The sequence below is a fragment of the Durio zibethinus genome, chromosome 19, assembly GCF_047325235.1.
Source record: "Durio zibethinus cultivar Kanyao isolate XHJ-2024 chromosome 19, ASM4732523v1, whole genome shotgun sequence".
Classification (NCBI taxonomy): Eukaryota; Viridiplantae; Streptophyta; class Magnoliopsida; order Malvales; family Malvaceae; genus Durio; species Durio zibethinus.
In genome coordinates, this window is record NC_143180.1 from 22,510,828 (window position 1) to 22,518,695 (window position 7,868).

General features: G+C 33.5%; 2 pseudogenes; both read right to left on the bottom strand.

The window, feature by feature from the left end:
- Nucleotides 1-910: 910 nt before the first annotated feature.
- On the bottom strand, nucleotides 911-1,460 carry LOC111310518 (MDIS1-interacting receptor like kinase 2 pseudogene; annotated as a pseudogene).
- A 2,361-nt stretch (nucleotides 1,461-3,821) lies between these two features.
- LOC149513545 (uncharacterized) lies at nucleotides 3,822-7,639 on the bottom strand (annotated as a pseudogene).
- Between the last annotated feature and the right edge of the window lie 229 nt (nucleotides 7,640-7,868).

Consider the following 7,868-nt stretch of genomic DNA (forward strand, 5'->3'; position numbering starts at 1 on the left):
ATTAAGAAAGCAAATTATATTCGTACCAAGAATTATTATCCAAATTGTTAGCACCTAATTAGCCACAAACTCCATAACCCACAGTTTTCCCAACTTGATGATCATGAAAAGATTGGGAAATGGAAACTATTGACTGGTAAGGGCTTGAACAACCTGTTGTATGGTTGGTTAAAGTTGGGGATTGCCATTCAAGCATGCAAATGCTACCTTCGTAGTAAAGACTACATCCTTTGCAACTTGGTTTTTTGGTAGTGGGAAACGTTGGTCGATCACATCTTTATGTAAAACCTGTAGGTCATTAGGCATCACTATTGATGTCGACACTAATAAGGATAAACATGATAGAAGATCACCAAGATGCCTTCCTATAAGAACTTCCATTGTTAGAATCTCAAAACTATAGACATCACATTTCTCATCTACCTTCATTGTATAAGCCAATTTTGCTTAAAGGAATATATCCAATCAATGTGCTCTATTAAACACGAAATATATCTAACCAATACACTATTTTATAAGAATATTAAGAAGATTATAAAATACATGTTGAAAAACATTGTGAACGTTTAAAAATTTACATTAAAAATTGAAATTCAGAAGTTCAAATAAAATTTTACATTTAGTTCATCAATTTGATATATTGAATATTGAAAAATTAAGTGTTAAACTTCAAAGATCATTTGATACTTGAATTATAGTCAAATTCTTAATTTGATACTTAAAATTTGAAAAGTTACAATCATAATACTACTTAAACTTTGTTTTGACGAATCAATTTGCACACAGAACTAACACTTTTAATTGAATGATGACATGTTTAAAGCATCTTAAAAAAAAAGAGATATCAATAAATACTTGGAGTTATGTACACGACAGTGCCAGCAAGTGAGGTCCAATTGGAAGTGTCAGGCTATAAAAGCCTGGCTATGCGAAAATCTGAGACATAAGCCACATAATCCAAATCTAGAAAATTATCGCTGGAAATGTCTGGATGAATTATAGGTGGTGAATGGCCATGATGCATATAAGACAAGGCATTAGTCACTCGTTTTACGACATTTAGCCTCTTCTCCCAATCCAACTCCATTGCCTTGTCCTTGTTGCTTAACACCATTCTCAAACTTCCTCTTCTACAAACTCAAAACCAAAAATGAGTTCTTTGGATGTGAACAAAAGCCATACAGCTTCACAATATTACGATGCCTTATTTCTGATAAAGCATGAATCTCACTTTCAAAGGCTATCAAGTTGTTGGAAATCATGCTATCTTCAGATTGGTGAAGTTTCTTCGCAGCAACCACCTCACCAATGGGTAACACAGCTTTATAAACAGCTCCATAGCCTCCTGAACCAATGCAATTGTTAGAGCTAAAATCTTCAGTGGCTTCAATAATGTTCTCATAGAGTATTCTTCCATTATATCCCCATACTGTGAAAATATCTCCAAGTTTTGCCTCCATTGACTCAGATTTTCTAGTTCGTTTCTTTTGGCAAAGAATAAGGAAACTTCCAACCATGATAAAGAGCAAAAGAATTAGACCAAAAAGTGGAAGCATAATGAAAATGATGACTTTGGTGCTTTTTCTATGAACGACAACACAAGGCATTAGTCCAGTGGCATTACCACATAGGCCCTTATTGTTGCTTAAGGCATCAAATGAAGCCTCATGAAATTCCTTGATGTTTGGAATAGGGACAGATGGGGTCTCTACTAGGATGCAAAAGGGAATCCAACAAAATGAACAGGAAATCACTAAGCTTTAAAATGAAATCCGGCAGATCGATGCAAAGATGAAGAAATTTGGGGAGATAGATGTCAAGATGGAACAAATGTTTGGAGTTGTGCAAAATAAGCTACTAGAACATTTGAAAAAGTTGTTGGAGATGGCTCCTAATGATGGTAGCTCGATGTCTAACAAGCAAGAGCGAGACTTAGTCTCCGTTAGCAAAACATAGAGGAAGTAGGGGATAGAGCCTGATTGTGATACAGACAAACCTTCCTCTGGTGAAACGATGCTCAACAGTTCTTCACTTTTAGATCAACCTAAGTACTTCGTTTCTCATTCATGTAAGCTGGTCATGATTTCAAGGATTGGGCTTTGAAAATAGAATAGCGCTTTGAGGTTGATTATATCGATTAACAAAGTTTTTTAAAAACTTAACACTTGTCTTATTCGAGTATATTTATAAAAAATTAACAAACTTGATTAATTATTTAAATAGATATAATGAGTTTTTAAATAACACTATATAAATAACAATCCAAATATTAACTGGATATAACAACTTTAAAAATAATTTGTATAATTAAAAATTACCATAGTAATTGCAAAACATGTATAATTTTTTTTTTTAATATTGTGTAGAGTTTATAAAAAAAAATTATGTAGAGCCTACACTTTGGAGTGGTGGTCTCTTACACAAATTTTTTTAATTGGCTAATTACAAAATTGAAATAAAACTTGTAGATGAAATTAGCCTTTTTTTTTTTTTTGCCATTAATTTTGTTCAAAGCCTATCGTTTCTCCAAATAAATAAAACAAGAGTACTCTTCACCATATCATAAAGAAAAGCCGGAGAAAAAGTTATGAAAAGTCATTGATATTTAATTTGAAAACATGTTGGACTAAATTCAACTATAATTTTAGTTTGGGAAAAAATGTTTTTTATTTTTGTTAATAATTATGTATTGTTATTTATTGGCTATATATTATTATTATTAAAATTTTGGATTAAATTTAATTACAGTCAAACCCTAGCTTTAATTAAATAGTAAAAAGGAAAAATATTTTGTGATGATAAGCCCTTGAATTTTTCATATAAGCCTCCATCCTTCTATTATATTCAATTAAGTCCTTAAAATTTTATTTTTGTCTAATTAAGTCTTTAAAATATAATTTTGTTCCATTAAACTCTTTTTTTTAGATGAAAATTGCAAAAAAAAAAAAATTATTTCTTGCCAAATCAGCATACATGTCATAGTTCCTTCAATGATGCCAACATTTACATAGCATATATTTGAAAATATAAAAGCTCTTTGGATGCTAACGTGGCCTATTCTATGAGTCATTCGTAAACAACAACTCAAATATTTTATTTTGTAATGTTAGATTTAACAAATACAATTATTACTGTTAACATGGTAAAAATAGCAAATTTTAATGGTTTTATGTAAAATAAGACTTAATTAAATAAAAATAATGTTTTACGTTTTTAATTAGATAAAAAAATTTATTTGAGAAATTTTTGAGAAGTATAACATTTTTTAGCATTTTAGTAAAACAAAATTACAAATTAAAGGTATATACTTTAAAATCATCACTCAAATCCGTTTTAAGTATACTTAATACAATTACAATTAAATTTTGAATGATTTAAAAATTTGGGAATGAAGAAAGGTTAGAAAGATGAAATTGTGAGAAATAATGTGTATCAATGTGTATAAGACTAAATGGTGAGTAAATAGTAAAATCAAAAAATTATTGTGTGAAATTGTGTTTATTGTGATTTGGTGTACTCACCAATTGTATTCTTTGTTTGTTCAAACAAATAAAAAAGTGATATCAGAATTGCTGTAGCTTTCCAAAGCAAAAGTATTGTGCAAATCGATACTATGGCAGAATATTACAATTGACACTGAAAGTCAAAATTCTACGTCTGGCCATTAGTTACATTTCAGAAATAGGAAATGTTGAACATACAAAATAAGTGCTTAAACACAGTTGTTCTATATGACAGCCAATTCACTATAAAAGCTTTACTAGAGTGCTTAAACATTTTCAATACAAAGAATTATTATTCAAATTATTAGCACCTTAATATTAGCCACTGCAGACTTCATGATCTCACAATTCTCCTAATTTTATGACTGAGAAAGGATTGGGCAATGGAAGCGATTGACGGGTAAGGCCTTGAGCAACTTGTTGCATGGTTGGTCGAAGTTGGGGATTGCCATTCAAGCAGGCACATGCTAGCTTTGTAATAGAGACAACATTCTTTGCAACTTGCCTTACTGGTGGTGAAAGACGTTGGTCTATGACATCTTTAAGTAAAATTTGTTGGTTGTCATTTGGAAGTGATGTTGATGCCGATGCCGATGCTAATGACAACGATGACAAAGATGAAATCAAATCACCATCATACCTCCCTATAAGTATTTCCATTGATAGTACCCCAAAACTGTAAACATCACATCTCTCGTCTACTTTCATTGTATAAGCCAACTCTACATAGAAAAATATATCTAATTGATGTGCCCTATTAAGCAATAAATATATCTAATCAATACCCTATTATGCAACAATATTGAGAATATTATAAAATAATGTTGAAAAGATATTTCGAATGTTTAGAAGATTACATGAAAAATGAAATTCAGAGATTTAAATAAGATTTTATACTTAGTTCATCAATTTGATATATTGAATATTGAAAAATTAAGTGTTAAACTTAAAAGATTAATTACACATTTGATGCTTGAATTGGAGTAAAATTCTTTGATACTTAAATTTAAAAAGTTACAATCTTAGTACTACCTGCACTTTGTTTTAACGCATCAATTTGCATACAAAACTAACACTTTAATTGAATGATGACATGTTTAAAGCATCTTAAGAAAAGAGATCAATAAATACCTGGAGCTATGTACCCGAAAGTGCCAACAAGTGAGGTCCAATTAGAAGAGTCGGATTTTAAAAGCCTGGCTGTGCCAAAATCTGAGATATGAGCCTCATAGTCCAAATCCAGAAGAACATTGTTGCTGGAAATGTCTCGATGAATTATAGGTGGTGAATGGTCATGATGCATATAAGACAAGGCATTGGCCACTCCTTTTACAACATTTAGCCTCTTCTCCCAATCCAACTCCATTGCCTCGTCCTTGTTGCTTAACACCATTCTCAAACTTCCCCTCTCTACAAACTCATAAACCAAAAATGAGTTCTTTGGATGTGAACAAAAGCCATACAACTTCACAATGTTACGATGTCTTATTTCTGATAAAGCGTGAATCTCGCTTTCAAAGGCTTTCAAGTTGATGGAAATCATGCTATCTTCGGATTGGTGAAGTTTCTTCACAGCAACCACCTCACCATTGGGTAGCGCAGCTTTATAAACTGTTCCATAGCCTCCTGAACCAATGCAATTGTTGGAGCTGAAATCTTCGGTGGCTTCAATAATGTTCTCATAAAGTATTCTTCCATTATATCCCCACAATGTGAAAAAATTTCCAAGTTGTGCCTCCATTGACTCAGATTTTCTGGTTCGATTCTTTTGGCAAAGAGTAAGGAAACTTCTAGCCATGATAAAGAGAAAAAGAAGACCAAAGAATGGAATCACAATGAAAATGATGACTTTGGTGCTTTTTCTATGACCGTTGCTAGCAGCAGCGACAGCACAAGGCATTAGTCCAGTGGCGTTACCACATAGGCCCTTATTGTTTCTTAAGGCATCAAAGGAAGCCTCATGAAATGCCTTAATGTTCGGAATAGGACCTTCTAATTGATTGTAAGATATATTCACAACTGTCAAGCTTTGCAAATAATTAAAAGAATTTGGGATGGAACCATTGAGCATATTGTGAGATATGTTCAATATTTCCAAGGAATGTAATTTTGCAAGCTGTTGTGGTATCTCTCCAATAAGTAAATTCTGACTTCAATCTAGATTTTGAAGACCATTTATGTAGCTTATTGAAAATGGAATGCTTTCTTCAAGTTTATTCTTGCTCAAGTTCAGGTCCAATAACTTTGAGCAGTCTCCAAGTCGAATAGGAATCGGTCCACTCAAATTATTTGATGCCAAGTTAAGATGTTGTAGATTTGAAAGAACTCCAATCTCTGGTGGAATTTTGCCTGAAAGTTGGTTACCACTAAGCAAAAGTTTGTACATTAGTTTCAATGTTTCCAATTCCTTGGGAATCTCACCAATGAGATGATTTGAAGAGACATCGAGTTCCTGTAATTGAGTTGCATGCTTCAGCTCAGGTGGTATCTTTCCAGAAATGTTATTATTGGAGATCTGTAGGCTTGCTAGACTATGGCATTGCCCCCAGTTTGGCGAAAGTTCACCATAAAATTTGTTGTTGCTTAATGCAATATAATTCAAATTAGGATATATACCGAAAGCTTCTGATATATTTCCTGTCAACTGGTTTCCTTCAAGCCTAACTCTGTATATGCTTTTGCAGTTTCTTAAACTTGATGGGATCGGACCCCTCAAATTGTTGTTAACAGCCCCAAGCTTTCCGAGTTGTCCACCGTGGCATACATTCTCTGGTAATGGACCACTGAAATGGTTGTCCGATATTTGGAATGATTCCAAATGAGTAAGATTGCTGAACGAAGGAATTGGCCCTGATAAATGATTAATTTGAAGATTTAACTCCACAAGCTTCGTCATGTTTCCAATTGAAGCAGGGATTGAACCAGAGAACATATTTTGATCAAGGTCGAGAGTAGATAAGCTGGTCAATTTTCCTATGGAAGCAGGGATTGAACCATAAAACATATTTTGATGAAGGTAGAGAGTAGATAAGCTGGTCAAGTTTCCTATGGAAGCAGGGATGACACCGGTGAGATTATTACTTAACAACTGCAACGTGTTAAGAGATTGCAGCAATCCTATTTCATTGGGGATAGAACCAGAGAGCTGATTTTCATACAGATAGAGCCATACCATGTTACTTAAGTTTCCTATAGATGTTGGGATAGGACCAGTTAGTTGGTTGGTTGAAAGATCAAGCATATTAAGTGACTTCATCATTCCAACTTCTTTAGGTATGGAACCATTGAGCCTGTTTTCAACGAGGACAAGTCGGGACAAATTGTGCAAGCCTCCAATAGAAATAGGTATTGGACCGGTGAGATTGTTCGCATTAAGGGTAAGTATAGAAAGTGAACTCAACCTTCCGATTTTAGAAGGAATACTTCCAAAGAAATTATTCAGTGACAAGTCAAGCCAAGTGAGCGTGGAAAGGTTGCAAACCTCTTCAGGTATAGAACCACGTAGATGGTTATCACGGAAATTGATGTAGGAAATTGAACTCAACCTCCCTATTTCTTGTGGAATGGAACCATTGATCTCATTATTTGCCAAGGAAATGAACTCAAGACTTTTCAATAAGGAAATTTCCGATGGAATATTCCCAGAAAAAGTATTGTATGACAAGTCAAGGTGAGTGAGCTTGGAAAGGTTCCCAATATGTGAGGGAATGGACCCATACAGTGAGTTGTTATGAAGGTTAAGCCACACCAGGTTAGGGAAGAAAAAAAAGTTAAGACTATGAAGTGTACCTTTCAAGTTCAACATATGATCTGGAAGGCTTAGATTGGTGATGGTTCCAGCCATGTCGCAAGTGATTCCGACCCAGTTGCAATGGCTGCCTCCAACCCACGAAGAGAGCAAAGTTTGGGTGTTGTTGTCAAGGCTAGCTTTCCATTTTAGAAGAGTTTCTGTTTCATTTGCAGCAATGGAGGATGAAGAAGCAAAAACAGGGGGAGACTGATGCAGGACGAGCATGAGGAAGAACAGGGCTTTGAATGGTATCATGAAAGATGCCATGATTTGGATGGTTCAAAAAGTATTGTTTGTTAATTGTTGTAAATTACATTGGCTGGCATGGTCAGGTATTTATGCAAAATACTAGAGCATTTCAGCCACTACAAAACATCCACGTCAAGTGGAAAAATACAATTTTAAGACCTACTGGTCTTTTCCGTTTAAATCAATTTCCTTGGAAGTTTTTTATAAAAAAAAATTCCAATATAGAAAAAAATTATAAATATTGATATTTAAATTTCAGACCTATTGTGATGATATAAATTAATTAAATTAAATTAAAAAAAAATTATAGATATTGATTACTGATT